General features: G+C 43.6%; 1 protein-coding gene and 1 long non-coding RNA gene across 4 annotated transcripts in view; one reads left to right on the top strand and one right to left on the bottom strand.

Annotated features, from left to right (window-relative positions):
* The window catches only part of LOC108175806 (uncharacterized), a 227,368-nt gene extending 207,193 nt beyond the window's left edge, over nucleotides 1-20,175 (bottom strand). The window contains exon 1 of the long non-coding RNA XR_007916015.2: nucleotides 19,231-20,175. This is a non-coding gene — a long non-coding RNA (uncharacterized lncRNA). The remainder of the gene's footprint in view (nucleotides 1-19,230) is intronic.
* PEG3 (paternally expressed 3) overlaps nucleotides 19,607-20,441 on the top strand; it is a 60,131-nt gene continuing 59,296 nt past the window's right edge. For 2 of the 3 annotated variants that reach the window (XM_051837196.2, XM_051837198.2), the window contains exon 1: nucleotides 19,608-19,881. The gene's annotated coding sequence lies outside the window, so the exon portion shown is untranslated. Of the gene's footprint in view, nucleotides 19,882-20,441 lie in introns of all 3 variants that reach the window. The other variant, XM_051837183.2, reaches the window with a different exon arrangement.

The raw sequence follows: 20,441 nt of genomic DNA on the forward strand, positions 1-20,441 counted from the left end.
CTTCCATTGGTTCACTCCCCAAATGGCCGCAACAGCCGGAGCTATGCCGATCCGAAGCCAGGAGCCAGGAGCCTCTTCCTGGTCTCCCATGTGGGTGCAGGGGCCCAAGCACTTGGACCATCCTCCACTGCCCTCCTGGGCCACAGCAGAGAGCTGGACTGGGAGAGGAGCAACCAGGACTAGAACCCAGCACCCATATGGGATGCCGGCACTGCAGGCAGAGGATTAAGCTAGTGTGCCACCACGCTGGCCCCAGCTGTAGTGTTTTGTTTCATTCTGTTTTTCTAATTGTGGTAAAATACACATACCATTTACTTCACCATTTTAGTGATCTTTAACTATACAATTCAGAACTATTCACAATATTCATCCTGTTTTTCCAACATCTCCACTATCCATGTCCAGTACTCTCTTCATCTTCCCAAACTGAAACTCCATATCAAGTAAATAATAATTCCCCATGTCCCGTCTCCCCAACCTCTAGAAACCAACATTCTGTTTTCTGTCTCTATGAATCTGACTCCTCCAGGTATATCATATAGTTGGAATCATATTTTTGTAACTAGCTTGTTTTACTAAGCATAATGTCCTCAGATTTATCCATGTTGTAGCATGTGCCAAAATTTCCTTCCTTTTTAAGGCTAAATGATATCCCATTTTATTCTGTGTGTGAGAGTGTATATGTACATATACATGATATCCATCTACTGATGGACATGCAGGTTAAGTTCACCCTTTGGCTACAGTGAATAATGTGTCTATGAACATGAGTGTACAAATACTTAAGACCTTACTTTTAAGGCAGGCAATTGGCACAGTGGTTAAGATATAGCTTGGAATACCTTCATCCCAGATCAGAATGCCTGGGTTTGAGTCACAGTGCTGTTTCTGATTCCAGTTTCCTGCTAGTGAATATCCTGCCAGGCATCCATGATGGATCAAGTACTTAGCTCCCTGCCATCCATGTGGGATATCTGGACTTTTGACTTTGGCATCGTCCAGCCCAGCTGTTGTGGGAATTCAAGGAAGTGAAAATAGTAGATGTTATCTTTGTCTCTAGACCACCCCCATCTCTGTCTCTACCTCTGTCTCTGTGAATCCCAAATAAATAAGTAAACAAAAAGGACTCTGATTTCAATTTTTTTGCATATATACCCAGAAGTGAAATTCATGGATTACATAGTAATTCTGTGTGAAACTTTCTGAGAAGCCTTCATACTATTTCCTGGAATAGTTATGCCATTTTACATTCCCACCAACAGTAAACAAGTGCACCAATTTCTCCACATGTGTCAACAGTCTTTATATATATAAAGCCATATATATATATATATATATATATATACACACACACAAACACACACACACACGGCCATCTTGATGGGTGCAAGATGATTAAGGCAGTAGCAGTAATTTACCATGGAAGAGCTGCAAGTGGAAAGAGACACCATCTGTGTTTCACATTTGCCTGATGGCTGTTTAGAGAATGGTTGTGAGGGAATGAGAGAGGGAGCCACAAAACGAAGCTACTGTAGCTATTGCTGGGAAGAAGATGGCCCTCTAGAGTAGGACAATAGGGATGGGAAAAAGTGGAAAGACTTAAGCATGAATTTGATGGAAGCTATAGAAAAAAAGAAGGCAGTTAGGAGAAAAATTTTGTGCCTGGAAATCTTACTGGAACATTAACAGAAGGCCCAGTGTCCAGATGAAAATTTCAAGCCAATGACTTCCCATGGAATTTCCTCTTGATTCATGAGGTGAATTCTGGGCTGGAGTCCAAGCTATGCATATATCGATGTCTACTAATTAATGAGGGAACAAGTTTTCTTGGAAAGGTACAAGGTTCCCAGTATTCTGGATAATGCCATTTCCAAAATGTAAAAAGGTCTGAATACTGGCCATCTGTTTTGCAAATATATCCTAGTTCCTTAACATATTTCCCCCCTAATTTTCAGGGTACTGACCATCTGACACCAGTGATTTTTAATATGTTGAGTGTATTGTGAATCACCTAGCATAACTGCTTCTATAAAGGATGCTTCTCAAACTGAATAAAAACCAATTTTGATTATAAAATGATGAGAAAAATGTATCTTTTATTACTTTATCACCTCACTCAATGGTAGTGGCCCTCTATAGAGATGTGTGATTTGGGGCTCCAAGGGACATTTGACAAAATCTGGAGTCAATTTCATTCACACAGCTGGGGGTGGGGTGTACTACTGGCATCCACTGAGTAGAACCAAAGATACTGCCCAACGTTCTGCAATGCACAGGACAGCCCTCCATAGCAAAGAATGACTGAACCCAAACATCAGTCATGCATAAAGTGAGAAACTCAGCTCTGAGGATACTCAGGCACATGACACAGTATTCATAGCTATCACCTGTTTTTACACTCAGTTATATTGCAAAAAGCTGAATATTAACAACAAAAAAAAAAAAACCCCACTGAACGAATACAGCTTCAAGAGATCTTAAATAGTCTCTCTTCTACTCACACTATGAAACTAACATATACCCTTAAGCCTTCTATGGTGGCAATTCTAGAGCTCCCACTGCTTAAAAGCTTAAAGACTTTTAATTAAAAAAAAAAAAAAAAAGCTTTAGGGGTAGGCGCTATGGTGCAGCAAGTTAACGCCATGGCCTGAAGTGCCAGCATCCCATATGGGCACTGGTTCGAGACCTGGCTACTCCACTTCCAATCCAGTTCTCTGCTATGGCCTGGGAAAGCAGTAGAAGATGGTCCAAGTCCTTGGCCCTGCACCCGCTTGGGAGACCCAGAAGAAGCTGCTGGCTCCTGATTGGTGCTGCTCTGGCCATTGCGGCCATCTGGGGGGTGAACCATCGGATGGGAGACCTCTCTCTTTTTCTCTCTGCCTCTCCTCTCTCTGTGTAACTCTAACTTTCAAATAAATAAATAACTTTTTTTAAAAAATCTTTAATTTTATTCCACTAGCCATGAGGAAGTAATGCTTGATAGGCAGGAGAATGGAAAAAAATATTTGTGTGAGAAATTAGAGAATGTGGAGGAATGGAAGTAATTGGGGACCAATAGAAAATTTAGGAGAAAGGTGAGGGTGAGGGGCCGGTGCTGTAGTGCAGTGGATTAAAGCCCTGGCCTGAAGCGCTGGCATCCCATATGGTGCCGATTCGAGACCCAGCTGCTCTACTTCCAATCCAGCTCTCTGCTGTGGCCTGGGAAAGCAGTGGACAATGGCCCAAGTGCTCGAGCCCCTGCACCCATGTGGGAGACTGGGAGGAGGCTCCTGGCTCTTGGATTCGGATCGGTGCAGCTCCTGCCATTGTGGCCAACTGGGGGAGTGAACCAGTGGATGGAGGACCTCTCTCTCTCTGCCTCTCTCTCTGTGTAACTCTGACTTTCAAATAAATAAATAAATCTTTAAAAATAAATAAATAAAATAAACCTTTAAAAATATATATTAAAAAAAGAAAGATGAGGGTGAGATAGATCAGGAAGGCAAAGGAGGTGAAGAGAATTAGCTTAATGGGGGATAGGACTTTAAAGTCTATGGTATGTAGGGACTGCGGACAATGAGAGAGTTGAGTTACCATTCATGCTTTTGTCTTTTTTGTCATTATTTTGTCTTTTGTCCCTTCTCAAAGGGATGTGTAGGTAGAACTTAGTTTTCCAGGCACTTTTGAGGATAATGACTGGCCAAGGTTTCACAATCTGGGAACAAAAAATCAATTCCTTGCAAAGAAGAAACACCACCTCAATTAGAACAGGACTGAGAGCAGCACAGAGCCATCTCTGTTCTACTGGGGTAGGGCTGGGATCCCTAGGAAGTAGAGTTGGAGAGGAGACTGGCTATGGGCAACAACAAATTTCTCCTGGAAGTATGACCAAGGACCATGCTGCCATTCCACAGGGCACAGAGGGGCCGAGGGCTGCCGCTGCCAGTGTACTTGGCCTTGAATACCAAGGGAGAGATTAGAAATGTAGGAAAATGTAGGATGCAGAGCTTGTTCTAGTCTTGTTGCATTCACTTTGCAGGTCTTCACTTTCTTTTTTTTTTTTTTTAAAGATTTATTTATTTACTTGAAAGTCAGAGTTACACAGAGAGAAGAGAGGCAGAGAGAGAGAGGTCTTCCATCTGTTGGTTCACTCCCCAGATGGCCGCAATAGCTAGAACTGCACTGATCTGAAGCCAGGAGCCTCTTCCGGGTCTTCCGTGTGGGTGCAGGGGCCTAAGGACTTGGGCCATCTTCTACTGCCTTCCCAGGCCATAACAGAAAGCCTGATTGGAAGTAGAGCAACCAGGACTTGAACCAGAGCCCATATGGGATACTGGCACTACAGGTGGCAGCTTTATCTGCTACGCCACAGCGCCAGCCCAGTCTTCACTTTCTAATGGGGAGGACAGGACTCATAGAAAGAAGTGATGCCAAGTCCCTGGAGCTAATTACATCCTGAAGCAAAGGATAGAGCATGATTTATCCATAGGTTCTTCATATTATGTTTTCTCAAGGAACATGAAATTCCCCAAGTTGCTATTGGCCCAGGGAGGGTAGGGTAGGCAAGCAATGACTGGGCAACCCAAGATATTGGAACTTATATGCTGCAAATTTGGCTCATTATAGAGAATAAATGGCATAAGTTAAAAAATCAAGTGTTATAGTAAGGACTTCACATCTCAAACTGGAAGAAAGAAACACATTTCCAGGAAAACATGGAGAGATTAGAAATGTAGGAAAAACCAATAACTATAAATATAGTATATTTACTTCATCAAAGCACATTGTGACTGTTACTCTGCCACAGGCTGAACTGTGTCTTCCCAAAATTCAGAGGTTGACATCCTAATCCCTAGTCTCTCGGAATGTAACTGAGTTTTAAGACAGGGTCTTTATAGAGGTAATTAAATTAAAATATAATTGACTCTAATCCAATATTAGGGCCCTTATAAAAAGAGGAGATTGGATTGCAGACACACACCATTTGAACATGTGAGTATGAATATGGCTACCTACTAGCCAAAGAAAGAGGCCTTAGAAGAAACCAACCCTGCCAATACATTTGTTTTAAACTTCCAGCCTTCAGAATTGTAAGAAGATAAATTTATATTGTTTAAGTTGCTCAGCCAGTGGTATTTTGTTATGGCAGTCACAGCAAGCAGCTACTCAATATCTGAAACAAAAGTACAAGGCTGAATTTAGTTCTTTCCATTATAAGAGAGAACTATGATAAGCAGGCAGTCCCTCTGTACAGGATGGTCTGATTTTATAAAGGGCTTGGGGCCAGCATGGAATTCAGGAGCTGTCAGGCTTTCAGAGACAGAAGGGGGTTGGCATTATCTATAGAATAGTAGTCTCTCAAATGAGACCCTTGTTGATTGGTTGGCAACCAGAGGCATGCTTACGAGTGAGTCCATCTTTGACAGGATAGACTCACCAAAGCAAGGTGACTGGCTTGGAAAAGCATGTTTGCTGAGGCAGCCTGTCATTAATTGTTTGAATGGGTTTAAAACTGATTCTAATAGTTACTTGTTTCACTGTCTGAAGATAAATCGATCCTTTACAGCATATGGGGGAACTTTTCTCAGCCTTGACTTTCACAATGATTGTGGTCCCACTAGACTGTGAAACTTGAACATTATCTTAATTGCCCATCTAAATGCACTCATATACATAAGCAATACACATTATTGTAAGCACCTGTTAAATGCTGGAAATTCTTATTCTTTCACTTTTTTAAAAAAGATTTATTTAGTTAGTTGAAAGTCAGAGTTACACTGAGAGAGAAGAGGCAGAAGGAGAGTCTTCCATCTGCTGGGTCACTCCCCAATTGGCCACAACAGCCAGAGCTGTGCCGATCCAAAGCCAGGAGCCAGGAGCTCCTTCCGGGTCTCCCATGTAGGTGCAGGGGCCCAAGGACTTGGGCCATCTTTCACTGCTTTCTCGAGCCATAGCAGAGAGCTGGATTGGAAGTGGAGCATCCAGGTCTCAAACTGACACCCATATGGGATGCCAGCGTTTCAGGCCAGGGCGTCAACCCGCTGTGCCACAGCACCGCCCCAATTCTTTCACTTTTTTTTTAAATGATTTATTTTATTTATTTGAGAGGCAGAGTTACAGAGAGAAGGTTCCTACCTCAAATGGCTGCCAATGACTGGGGCTGGGCTAGGCCAAAGCCAAGACCCTCTTCCAGGTCTCCCACGTGGATGCAGAGGCCCAAGGACTTGGGCCATCCTGATGCTTTCCCAGGCACATTAGTATGGAGCTGGATCAGAAGTGGAAGAGCTGGGACTCAAACTGGGGCCCATATGGGATGTCAGCACTGCAGGCTGCAGCTTTAACTCACTAAGCAACAGCGCCAGACACAAATTATCATTACTTGTTCATTATGCATTCTTGGGATAGTCATTTGGAAATCTTTGAATGAGAATGAATGAGTCAAAGGATATGTACACTTTCAGCTTTGATATCTAAAAGGAGAAAAGAGAGGAACTAGAAAGTGAGGTGAGGAAAATCAGGAGATTAGAGGATCTAAGAAGGTACTAGTAGAATATGTCTTCAAGAAGGAGGAAGAGGTCAACTGTATTGATCACCACAGTGAAACTACATAATCTGATCTCACAGAAGTAACCACTTTGATCTGAAAACACAATGGATTTTGAGCAGAGCAGTTCTAGGGAGGTAGAAGTAAAACTACTGAGAAGTAATGTGATAAAAGAATGAGTTCTAGATGACAGCACATTAATAAAAATTAGGTATAGCAAGGCCAACCGGTCAGGAGACAACATACCTTGAAAATATGGTTTATTACTCATAATTCTCAAGAGAAGGGACACAGTACACCATGTAGAGCCACATTTAGAAGAACGAGAATTGGATAGGAGGCAGGAATAGAAGGAGGAACTGTGGTCAAAAGTCTTCATTTTGGTTTCTATGAGGAAGAATAGGCAAAATAGAGTAAGGAAGTTAATGACTGGCCAGTTTGAATAATTTCAGGTCTTACCTGGCATAGGGGCTGTCTTTAGCTTCCTGATACCTAGCTTTGGAGATAATTACAGCTGGTACCTAGTGGCCCTGAGCATAAGACTTCAATAAAGGAGGTCCGTAGGGATGTTGGCCCTGGATGGATGGGCTGGTTTGTATTTGAAAGGCATGCCCTCTTGGAAGAGGACTCATTCCAAGAAGGGGTGGCAGTGAGGAAGGTAGGAAACCAAGGCAAGGTGACTAAGGCGTATTATTAGGGTGCCAATAACAAGGTTCAACATATCCCCATAGGGCAAATGTTAAGACATCAAGTTTACAGACGCCAAGTTAATATAAATGGAAGGTAAGGAAGAAAGAGCAACAAGTTTAGGCAAATCTTAGGAAAAATGAATACTCCAAAAAAGGGAGTGGGGGGAATGCCGTTATAGATGAAATGTAGAGAGCCAGGAGGTGAGTTTGAAGATGACATCTAGGACAAAGAGACAGATCATCAAGGTTGATGTGGCTCACGTAGTGGGATGTGGAATTTATCTAAGGGCAACTGGAAGGCATAGTAGGGGTGCACTAATTTACCGGGGCTGCTGTTCCAAAGCACCACAGAGTAGATGGCAGAAACAATGGATATTTACTTTCTCACAGTTCTTAAGACTGCAAGTATTAGATAAGTGTGCCAAGTGGGTTAGTTTTGTCTGAGGCCTCTCTGTTTGGCTTGCAGAAGACCATATTCATATTATATAACCATGAGTTCTGTGTGTGTGTATGTGTGTGCATGTGTGTGTCCTAATCTCTTCTTATAAGGACTTCAGTCATGTTGGATTAGGGTCTGTCATAATGACCTCAATTTTACTAAATTATCTTTTTTAAGACCTCATCTCCAAATATAGCCTTATATCTAAGACACTGATTTAGAAATTCAGTGTATGGATTTGTGGGGGCACAATTCAGGGGCTAGAAGCATGACAAGGGAGAGAGATTTTGGTTGCCTTGTGTGGAGTGATACCCCTGAAAGCTGGTGAGATAAGGTCTGATTGAAGGGTTATTTTCAGAGGCAAAATTGAGTATACAATCTTTACATATTTCAAACCTACACGTTGTCAGTGATATATTTATATGTATATATTTTGTCAGTTAAAACTTTTTAATTAGAAAAGAATATTTGTAGTTAAATCTCTCCTCTTCCACGCCAACAGATCAGCTATAACTACAGACCAGCTATAACTTTTCTATATGTTACTACAGACCAGCTACAACTTTTCTAAAATTTCATGAAATGAAATTATTGAGAATGAATATGTAGTCTTCTATGTTTATCTTCTTTCCCTCAGCAGTATGCTTTTGAGATTTAAACACGATGATGAATATATCAGTGGCTTATTCTTTTTCACAATTCAGGGATGTTGATTTTAAACATACATAGCAATCTGGTTATATAATCAGCTGCTGATGGAATTTGCATTATTTCCATTTTTTGTTCTTATAAAGTTTCTAATTACAAAAAAGAGAGAGAGAGAGAAGCAAAACTAACAGTAATCGGAGATTGACTGGATGAGCCAGGTGCAGAGAGTGAACAATTGTGAATGATACCTCTATTCCTACATGGGATGACCAAAGGATAAGGAACACGTTTATGTGTTCAGTGGCTAGTGAAAGAATTTCAGGTGAACCCAAAGGTGTCCACTCTGAAGAAAAAAAGGCAGTTTCAGAGAGAAACCCAGGTGAGGCAGGGTTGGCAGATTCTCAGGGGCTCTACACTTGTGCACCTCCTCTCCAAGAACGGTTGGGTATGAGATAAAGGACAGGCAGAGGCAAGCCTCACCTGGCACTGTCCTGACTCACATTCTATGCCATCCCCCCTCACTCCTGCTCAGCTCAGAAACAGAGGAGGGGTCTTGTCTTCCGTCTGGCTCTTCCTAGACATCCCCAATGTACTTTGACCCACTGCAGTTTTTTGAAAGGTGACCTTAGCCACAGGCAAAGAATAGATTGGGGGAGGCACTAAATGGAGGCAGAGGAGCCAACAAGGAAATTTCATTCTTGAATAGAGAAGAGATGACAGAAGCTTAGAAGCTAAGAGAGGTAGCAATGGAAATGGAGAGAATGGGAGGAGAGGTGGTAGACAAGCAGGTTTCTCTTGGAGATCGGATGCACATGAGGGGACAGAGGCATCAAAGATGGTTCCCAGCCTTCTGAGCTGGTGACTAGGTGGGTTGGTGGCACCCTGAAATCATCTAATAAACACTGTAAAGAAACAGATGCAAGGTGTGCAGTCAATCTTCTTAAGATAAGCCAGAGCCAAATGAAAGTCCAGTTGCAACAGGATGAATGTGTAACCAGAGGTTAGGAGGGAGATCTGCAGCAGAAGTATAAGAGACATTGAGAAACAGATGGGGTCCAATCAGAGGAGCTAGAATCACCAGGGCTGACATAGAATGAAGGATTTTTTTTGAAATAGGAATTTGACCTTCTGCCATTGTAGGAGGTAGTTCAACAGTTTATCAAAACCTTGGGTCCTGTGTTTGATGTTGGACCTGTAGGTGAAAAGGTAAACTGAGGGGGCACAAGGCTAAGCAGACTTGTGAGGATTACCTAGAGTCCACAAGGATGGACTGACCTGCATCAGCCTATCACAGACTGAGACAATGCTGCATCTTGCCGTAGTCCCTGGAGCCTTTCTACTAGGACGTAAACATGCACCTGACCCAGGAGAAGTTGGTAGGGGTTAAAGGTGCCCTCATGCACTATTAGGTGAGCCAACAAATATGCATGAGCTGCAACAGCACCTGTCCTGATGTGTTACTTCTAAATACAAATTTGACTGTTCCTTTACTCATGCCTTCCTTATCTCAGGCAAACCTTTCTGGTGGCCAGCCCTAGCCCAGACCACAGTGAGGAAAGGATTCTGAGAAACACAATTCTGGTAGAATACAGCACCTAGCCACTATAGGTAGTATGGGTTAAGTAGCCCTTATCCAAAATGCTGGGGACAAGAAATATTTTTCCCCTATACTTAGGTAACTCGGGTTACCTAAGTATAACATTACCTAAGTCTACCATTTCACATTACCATGATTGCCCCAGTATAGAGATCTGGGGGCAGGGAGAGGTAAGGGAAAGATGCAGCTGGACCTGGGGAGAGGCTGGGCCTGAAGGTCCTTGGGGGCCATGTTAACCAATTGGACTTTATCTGTATGGGGGCAACAGCCATAGTGATGCCCTGAGGAAGGAGTGGGATCACACAGTCAAACTTTCTTCGTGGTTGTTGTTGTTTGTGGAAAAGGTAGAAGGTGACTGCACAGAAAAGGGAGAATATTTAGGAGCTTGCAGCAGATGACCAGGGAGAGACAGCAGCAACACAGACATAGCTGTAAAAAGTTTGGGATGACTGTGACATAGCAGGTAAAGCTGCTGTCTAAAGTGCTGGCATCCCATATGGGTGTCGGTTCCAGTCCAGGCTGCTCCATGTCCAATCCAGCTCTCTGCTATGGCCTGGGAAGGTGGTAGAAGATGGCTCAAGTCCTTGGGCCCCTGTTCTCACTTGGGAGACCCGGAAGAAGCTCCTGGCTCCTGACTTCGGATTGGCGCAGCTCCGGCTGTTGCAACCACATGGGGTTGAACCAGCGGATGGAAGACCTCTCTCTCTTTCTCTGCCTCTCCTTCTCTCTGTGTGTAACTCTTTCAAATAAATAAATAGTTTGGGATGGAGGGAGATGATGATCTTTTGGGGGAAGATATAGGAATGTGGAGATGGGTGGCAGGTAGGGGACTTTCTGTATGAAGTTTATGGTCTCTAAACAGAGGAAACTTTAAAATGTCCATCTAGGGCTGATTTTTCAACTGGGGACTCCTGACCTACATCCTACTTTGGAATGTTCCCTTGAATCCTGAGCTAAAACCAGGCTGAAGTTAAACGACACATACTTTGCAATTAATGGTTTATAGAAGGGGAGACAACAAAAGCTTTCCCTTGCAAGGGCACACCATGTCCAATGTTCCAGAGATGCATATGTCCCTGGTAACAGTCTACCTGGAGCATAAATGGATGGATCCTGGTTTTCACATTTTTCTTCCATCTTTGTCTTCACTCGTTTTCAGAGTGTCCAGCACAGAAAAAGGATCTGACTCTTGCTTGTTGAAACAAATACCAAAATATATCCTAACTACAAAGCAATAAAAAGGGTTTCACTGTTATCTGTGACCTTGCTGTGTTTAAAATCCACCAACCACACATACCCCGGAACATAAGTACAGAGTGACTGGCACTGTCTGGAATGGTAACAGGATGCAGAAGGTGATCAAACATAGCTGCCAGCCACATTCAGATATGCTCTACGCTCACCAATTTTTTAAAAAAGGCAACTGAAACTACAAGGACCTTCCAAACAGAACTGGTGAGTCTGTACTCTGTGTAAAACTCCATCAGGAATTGGGTCTTCAGCTAAAGGACCCCAGCGATCTTTTGGAGGATAGGATGTAGATTTTCACTTTAAAAGAAAAGCAAGGGGAGACAAGATGTGATAGAAGGAATTCAAGCTGGAGTAGCAATGGCCTTCCCGTATTGGAAACCATGAGGTAAGGACTGATGAAAGAGTTATTTTAGGAGGCAGATTTGGCAGAACCGGCGATTGACGGGATAGGCCAGGTGTGGACAGAAAGCTGACAAAGACAACACCCATGTTTCTGCCTTGAGCCCCTAAAAAAATATGCAGTGAAATTTATGTGTATGGTGAGATCTCTGCAACACCAGGATCACGGTTAAGGGTGCACTTAATGGCAGAAAAGTTTCAGAAGGAGATAAAACAAAGTGTTTCTGCCCCTTGGGATACAAGAGGTTAATATCTGAAAGGAGGGTCGGGCCGGCTACGCAGTTTGTGGGACACAGTGAAAAGTGACATTTTTCAAAAGGCAGGGAGAAAAGTATGCACCAAAGATTCTAAAACATAATACACTGTGGCATAGTGGGTAAAGTCACCACCTGCATTGCTGGCATCCCATATGGGTGCCAGTTTGAGTCCTGACTGCTTCTCCTCTGATCCAGCTCTCTGCTATGGCCTGGGAAAGCAGCAGAAGATGGCCGAAGTCCTTGAGCCCCTGCACCCACGTGGGAGACCTAGAAGAATCTTCTGGCTCCTGCCTTTGGATCAGCCCAGCTCCAGCTGCTGTGAACATTTGGGGAGTGAACCAGCAGATGGAAAACATCTCCCTCTCCCTCTCCCCTCTCCCTCTCCCCTCTCCCCTCTCCCCTCTCCCCTCTCCCCTCTCCCCTCTCCCCTCTCCCCTCTCTATAACTCTGCCTTTCAAATAAATAAGTCTTTTTTAAAAAAATAAAAATAGTACTTTTTTTCTATGGTGACCTCTCCTGTTTTTTTCATTGGCTAATTAATGCTACAATCCTTTGGTCACAGGCAATTGAAATCCTCTCTAGTATTCAGACATGTGTGCGGAGTGCACTGGCTTCTGGGTTTCTCTTTGCTAACGTCTAGAACAAAGCATCACGCTCTGGTTAGGACAGGGAAGTGCCTGTCGTGTGTTGCATAATGAAATTTGATCAACAATGGACCACATACACTACAGTGGTCCCCTAAGATTATGCTGCATATCAACATCTTAGTCACATTTGATCATGTAAGTACCCTCTGCAATGTTCACAGAGGAAAAAAACTGCCTAATTATTCAGTTCTCAGAATTCACCCCAGTCCTGAAGTGAAACAAGACTGTATTTCCCCTTCCCACAGGTCTATCACTTCAACACGGGGTGGACAATTTTCAAAGGTCTTGCAACCTCCATGAGGGAAAGACCTAGATTTAGGATGGATGACAGACCTCTAGCAAGTTTTCTGCTGAAGGCACACTGTCTCCACCTCTACCTAGACTCCTCTTTTGTACTTCTAATGTCTATCTGCATCACTATTTTTTCTTCATTTATGAAAGCAACATTTTTTTCCAATAATTCTGTAAAATGTAAATTAACAAGCAATAATTATAATCCTATGGTAATCTGCCGTTGGAACAGTTGAGAACACATCATCTTGTGTTTTTCACTGGATTACAAATGACCCTTTCCAGTTTTATTGAGATATAATTGACAAAATCTGTTAATACTTAGGGTGTTCAATGTGATGCTTTGATACACATATGCATTGTGAAATGATTACCACAGTTATGCTAATTAGCACATCCATTATCTTACATAGTCACCATTTTGTGTGTGTGTGTGTGGTGAGAACACTTGAATCAACTCTTTTAGCAACAATCATGTATGTAATACATTATTATTGCCTCATTCTTGTAAGGATTCTTGTTATTAGATGTAGGGCCTACCATGGTAATCCTGAATGAGTTCTTATCAAGGTCCTAGACTTAATTACATCACTAAAGAACCTTTTTACACATAAGGGTCCACAAGCTCCAGCGATTTGGACATGGACATATCTTTCTGGGTGCCATCATTCAGCCCACTACAACAGCCCTATCTGAGACAGAAAGGACAGCTCAGTTTAGTGGTAGTAGGATGTAATGCCATCGTTTACCACATGCCCTTTTGCTCTCCTCTCAAAGAACTGGGTCCCTGAGAAGGAAGAACTAGAGAAGTGAAGAGGAGGTGCATGAGAGCAAGCCTTGATTGTAGGTAGCACTCTGGCTCACCCACTCAGAAGCTTCCATCCTCACCACATAGAATAAGGCAAAGGGGGGCCGGCGCTGCGGCTCACTAGGCTAATCCTCCGCCTAGCGGCGCCGGCACACCAGGTTGATTCTGTCCCGGTTGCCCCTCTTGCAGGCCAGCTCTCTGCTGTGGCCAGGGAAGTGCAGTGGAGGATGGCCCAGGTGCTTGGGCACTGCACCCCATGGGAGACCAGGAAAAGCACCTGGCTCCTGGCTCCTGCCATCGGATCAGCGCGGTGCGCCGGCCGCAGCGCGCCGGCCGCGGCGGCCATTGGAGGGTGAACCAACGGCAAAGGAAGACCTTTCTCTCTGTCTCTCTCTCTCTCACTGTCCACTCTGCCTGTCAATAAAAAAAAAAAAAAAAAAAAAAAAAAAAAAAAAAAAAAAGAATAAGGCAAAGGGGATCTGGGTAGTTCTTTTTCCTGGAATCAAGAAAAAACAGGCCTTAAAATCCCAAACAAAAACTCACACAGGACCCCATCTGAGTTTTAAAAGTTCAGTCTTGCTTAGGCTGGGGAGTGAATAGAAGTGGAGAGAACTGGAGGCACAGAGACCATAAAAAGAGACTTTTTAAAGATGAATTTAATTTCCTCCTCCATCCTAAAAATTCATGTTGAAGTCTTCACCCCCTAGGACCTCACTGAGACCTTACCTAGAAACTGTTTCTAAACAGGGTTGTTGTATATGTAATTAATCAAGATAGATTCATACTGGAGTAAAAAGGGTCCTTATTGAAAAGGAGAAGATCTGGCTACAGACAAGCACACAGGGAGAATACCATGAGAAGATAAAGACAGAGATCAGGGTGATGGCCAATGGATACCAAAAATTACCAGCAAAAACAGAAGGTGGTAGAGAGGTCTGGAACATAATCTCTCTTAACAGCCCTCAGAGTGAACCAACCCTGCTGACAGCTTTCCCTCGGACTTCCAACCTTCAGAACTGCGGAACAGTTAAGTTTCTGCTGGCTAAGCCACACAGTAGGTAGTTCCTTGTAACAGAAGCATTTGCAAACCAACACCCTGCCTAGGCAGGAAGTAACTGACCAGTGAGGTTAAGACTGGTCAGAGGGACCGGCGCTGTGGCACAGCAGGTTAACGCCCTGGCCTGAAGAGCTGGCATCCCATATGGGCACTGGTTCTAGACCTGGCTGCTCCACTTCCAATCCAGCTCTCTGCTGTGGCCTGGGAAAGCAGTAGAAGATGGCCCAAGTCCTTGGGCCCCTGCACCCACATGGGAGACCTGGAAGAATCTTCTGGCTCCTGGCTTCGGATAGGCGCAGCTCTGGCCGTTGTGGCCAATTGGGGAGTGAACCAGTGGATGGAAGACCTCTTTCTCTTTCTCTGTCTCTCCTTTCTCTGTGTAACTCTGACTTAAAAAAAAAAAAAAAGATTTATTTATTTATTTGAAAGACTGGTCAGAGAAGGCAGGAATTGCGTGATTCAGGAGAGGTAAATAATATATTCTTGGGAGAGGACTAATGAATTTGAAGCTGGGATTAAGGAAGAGAGGAGTCAATTTAGATTTTTGGCCTATACAACCAGTGGCACCTTTTGTGAGATAGAAAGAACTGTTAAGTAGCAGGAATTTTTTAAAGGGAGGGTTGGGGCAGCCTTGATAGATCACTTTTGAATTTTTCTTGGGATGGATTATTGGTTGAATGTCCAAGTAGTAAGTGGATATGAGGGTACTTCAAAAAGTTCATAAAAATGAAATTTAAAGATCAGTTTACTTTAGTGCAAGAAGTTGAAATCCACGCCTATGAGGGGACTTCAAAAAGATAAAGAAATGTATATATTATGAAAAAAGCCATCCATAGATTTTAAAATGTTTCTGTACCAAATAAACTTAATCTTTTTATTCCATTTCCCATTTTTGTTTGAAGTACCCTCATAAAATGTTTAGGAATCCAGAAGAAAGTTTATGGTTGAGGACTCAAGGTTAGTCTTTGAAGCCATGTGGCTTGGAAAGATCTCTCAGACACCCAGTATTGGGTGAAAAACAAGCCAAAAAAAAAAAAAAAAAAAAAAAAGAGAAAAACGAGTCTATAAAAAATGATAAAAAAAACATGCATTTTTTTTTTTCATTTCATGCTCTCAATCCCTCCATTCAGGAAAGAATACGTACTTCCTGAAGGGAGTGATAAACTCCACAAGGCAAAACAAGTTCGCAACAATACAGTTACTTATACACTTAAATGTTTCCCATTTGGTCAGGAGCTGGCAAATTGTGTCTATAGGTCAAATCCACTGCACATTTTCACATGGCCCATGAACTAAGAATGGTCTTAATATCTTTAAATGGTTGAAAATAAATCAAAAGAATATTTTCTGACGTATGAAATTAAAATTTCAGTATCAATAAATGAACTGGAATACAGCCTTGCTCATTAATGTCCATAACATCTATGTCAGATTTTGCATAAAATGGCAGAATTGACGTTTTATAAAAAGGTCGGTGCTGTGGCACAGCAGGTTAACGCCCTGGCCTGCAGTGCCAGCATCCCATATGAGTGCCAGTTTGAGACCCGGCTGCTCCACTTCCTATCCAGCTCTCTGCTATGGCCTGGGAAAGCAGTGGAAGATGGCCCTTGGGCCCCTGCACCCACATGGGAGACCCAGAGGAGGCTCCTGGCTCCTGACTTTGGATCAGCACAGCTCCGGTCGTTGTGGCCAACTGGGGAGTGAACCAGCAGATGGAAGACCTCTCTCTCTCTCTCTCTCCCCCCACCTCACTCTTCCTCTCTCTCTCTGCCTCTCCTCTCTGTGTAACTCTTTCAAAGAAATAAATAAATCGTTAAAAAAATAAGTAAAATCTTTAAAAAATCGGCAAAATTGCATAGTATCAAAAGAGACTGTATAACCTTCAGAGCCAAAATATTTATTATCTGGTCTTTTGCTGAAAGTTTGCCAATGACTGTAACTTGATTTAAGTCCCAATTAAAAAAAAAAAGACATCAAGTTAGTTCAACACAATCTCTCTTATATCTAGTAACATACCTAGCATATTATATATGCTCTAATATAATTTTTACATAAATCAATGTGCAAATAAGGCTTGCCCCATCTTCTTCCAGTCTTATAAATGGAGAGTCATATAAGCTCAGAGAATCAGTACTCTTACTAGTCCTTGACTTCTCTGGTAGTCCTTAATGTTCATGTCTAATTTACTTTCTATTCTGCAGACACTTACTCAGGGAAGGTTTCAGTGAATGTTTGAGTGGGTTTGTCCACACAATGTTAATATACAGAAGTATATACTATGATGATTCTAAATATCTCATAAAACCTCCATCATGGCCTGGAGGAAACATTCTTTTATACCGTATACCTTCATTTTTTTTTTCATTTCATGCTCTCAAAAGTCATCTCCTGATATACCTTCAATCTGAAGTGTATATTCCAGTCTCTATAAAGAACGTTCTTTTTACTCACCCTTCTGTAAATCACTAGTAAGATTGGCTAACATTTTTTTCAGATTTTACCATGTGCTAAGCACATTACATGCATTACCTAATAAAAGTATCAGAAAGGAGAGTGGAGGGTGCTAACTATTGCTTTCTTCCCTAATAGGCAGAAAAGATGGGCATAGATCAGACACCCAGGAAAGAGGATATCATTCCTCATGGCTTCCAATAAAAAGTCCCAGGAAAATGTCTCTGGCAGGTCCAGTTGGGGCCTGTGACAACCCCTGAACCTATTTCTGTAGGCATGGCAATAGAATGGAGTGACCAGGCCTGATTCAGATGCTAACTGGTTCCCCAAACAAAGAAGGCTTCTGTAGCAAGAAGCATGGGAAGGAAGTGTTGGGCAGAAAAACTACAGAGTCTGCAACAATATAAATTGTGTTCATGAATACTGGTGAGACAAGTCTACCTCTGGTATTTTCAGTTACTTAGGCTAACAAATTATTCCTTTCATTCAAGTCAATTTAAGTTTGTTATTCTGTTTCTTGTAATTGAAAACACTCTAATATTTATATGTATAATAATTTTATATATATATATCTTTCCTAAACCAGAATGTGAGTGCCTTAAGAACAGATGTCAAGTCTACTTTTTTCACTGCAGTAGTTCCCTTGCTTAAAGCAATGCCTAGTACCACAGTAGCTTCTCCATAAATATTTTTTGTTCTTGGGATTATCTACTTAATGCATTAACTCATTCCCACCAGGGCAATGTCCATGCAGAACAGCATTTTCTTTTACCGCATTTCTGTATCCCCTAGATACTAACATATGTTTGACACTTAAAGGGTCTTCAGAATATATTGAAGAATAAAAATAAATGTCCCACTGTATCAATGGAAAAGGAGGAAAGAGACCATGTCTGTTTTGATAGCAGTCATGCCCACGGGATTTAAGTGTTTGACATGTGAAGCTCCCAACAGCCCCAGTCATTCTTGGTTGAATGATAGTTAATAAATAGTAAGGATGCACAAAGTCAGGGTCACTAGTGTTTCAGCAGCTTCTGAACTGTCAACCTATGACACCATGAGGTCTTCAGAGGTTCCACATGGCCAACCTTTGTTCCACGGCAGAGCTCCCACACAAGGACAGTTTCTAACACGTATATAACATGTATAACAGTTGTGATGGGGGAACAGCAGACTTTAGGGCTTCAGGAAATTCTACCCATCCCCCCCCCCCCCAAGCTAGGTTGATGTCAGTTGTCCTGATTTATCCCTTTTCAAGAGCTCTTAGCTCCTGTTAGCTATAGAGGCAGGTTTAGTTTGTTACCATGGAAACTGCAACTAGAGTGGGGAAGGGGAGGGAGGCTGAGCAATAGGCAGAACCTGGAATTTTCCATATTTGGAGGCAGATTGTGGAACTGAAATCCCGGCCCAGCATATAGTCAGCTCATAATAAATATTTTTTGGATGGCTTAATGAAAATGTGAGAACTTGGGTAAGAGAGCTCCTAGCGCTGAGCCTCTTTCCACGGTTGTAAGATAAAAATAATTATCGTCCCATTGTGTGGGAGGTTTGAGATGATGTAAATACAACTCTCAGAACAACTTTATAAACCAGTTTCTCAAGCAGCGTCTTTGGACTTGCTTCATAACTGGAGGTACTTATTTATAAATTCCAGGTACCATTTTTTCGCTCCTAATTCTTTTTCTAAGAGAAATGAAATTATTCCCCCTCCAACACGTTGCCTTATCACTAGGGTGCCAGATAAAATATAGAAACCCAGTATATCCAAATGCATCACACTTACACTTAAAAAGAAAAAGTTTATCTGAAATTCACATTTAATGATTTAGCCAGTATTTTTTATTTGGCAATTCTACTTCTCACACCAGGCTGCTGTGTGACAAGCGGAGAGTTGGACTTCGCAGCTCATCCATCCGATCGTTCACTAAACGGTAACCCCTGACGCTGCACGCCTTTCTTCAAAGGCGTCATTCATTCAGCCACTTGAGAATCCCTGAGTTCCACTCCACGTCACCGGCATCCGGGGCGAAGTGGAAATTGCGCGGGCACGCGTCCGTGAGGGCCGATTCCCTTCCCGCCACCAGCAGGGTATCTTTTCTACACCACACAGCCAACTTATTCAAAAACATAAGTAAGCACGATTCTGAAGCTGACATTTAACACTGAAACTTACCCCCATGAGGGTGACCCGTCTAAAGGCGCCGTTCTGTCAGCTCCGGCACACCCTGAGGGCAGGGCTCGCGCCACTTCAGCGACCCGGAAAGGCCTGCTGCGGCCGCCATCCCAGTCCTCGGCGGACGGACGAGGCACTTCACGTTAAAACACCGTGATTCGGGGTACAGACAAGTCCCGGTTCTACCGAGTACGCAGCCCCGCCAGACGGTAACGCCAGGCGAAAAGCGGCCACTGCGACTTCGCGGCCTGGGCCTGGCCCCGAGGGCGGGGACCCGGCGCATGCGCACAGGGCGGCGCCGCTGCGCGGTCGCGAAGGCTTTACGCGTGCGCGTGGACGTCCACGAAGGCGGGGGCCTCCTCAGCCCCCGAGGGTCGCGTTGTCTGTGGAGACCCCGCCGGCGTCCTTCCTGGGCCGCAGGCCTGTCTCGAAGGCCCGCCAGTTTGCACAGGCTCGGTTCCTTCACCCACCCGAGTCGGTGGCCCCGCGGAGGGTTTCCAGTTTCCAGGGGGAGAGCTGGCCAAGTCGGGGGCCGCACGCGCCCCGTGCCGCCACCCCGCACCCACTCCACACCCGTGTTTCCCTGGAGCTTGGCGTTTGAACGATGAGCATCCGCCTGGCTGGGCGAAGGTGTGAGGCTCCAGGCCTTAGGTGAGAACAGCTTCAGTGAGGTGTAACCCCCAGTGTCCAGCCCAGTGTGCTTTAGAGAATGGTGGTGTGCCACCACTACCGCGGTCCACGGGAGAACGCGGCCCACGGGAGAAGGTTTCTGTTACCAACCTCTCCCAGCCCGCTCCCCCCGATGCCCTCGAGCTCATTTGCGGTGGGTTGTGGTTCCCAGCTCCTGGTGGCTGCTGATCCACTTTATAACTAAAGATTTCCCTTTCCCGCACTGTTCGTGAGAAGGGAACCTGTGATTGTGAGACTTGCGCTTAGCGTAACGCTGGTGAGGTTAATCCAGGTTGCAGCGTGTATCAAGAGTCTGGTGCTAACCTCTGTAAAGCGAGATATTTTTGGTTCAGAACGGCTCTGCTGGGAGTTTAGGTGAGTTACTATAGGCACGTCGCTCCCCATTGCTTCCCCCTTAAGTTTTGGCTCAGTTTTTGCCAATTTCTGTTTTCCCTGGATGTAGCTTGTTTAATTAGGACTTGCAGATTTACTAGCTGAAAGTCTGGTAACGATGCTGACTTTGTTTTTCATGTATTTTATAG

Source organism: Oryctolagus cuniculus, chromosome 18, assembly GCF_964237555.1.
Source record: "Oryctolagus cuniculus chromosome 18, mOryCun1.1, whole genome shotgun sequence".
In the NCBI taxonomy this organism is placed as follows: Eukaryota; Metazoa; Chordata; class Mammalia; order Lagomorpha; family Leporidae; genus Oryctolagus; species Oryctolagus cuniculus.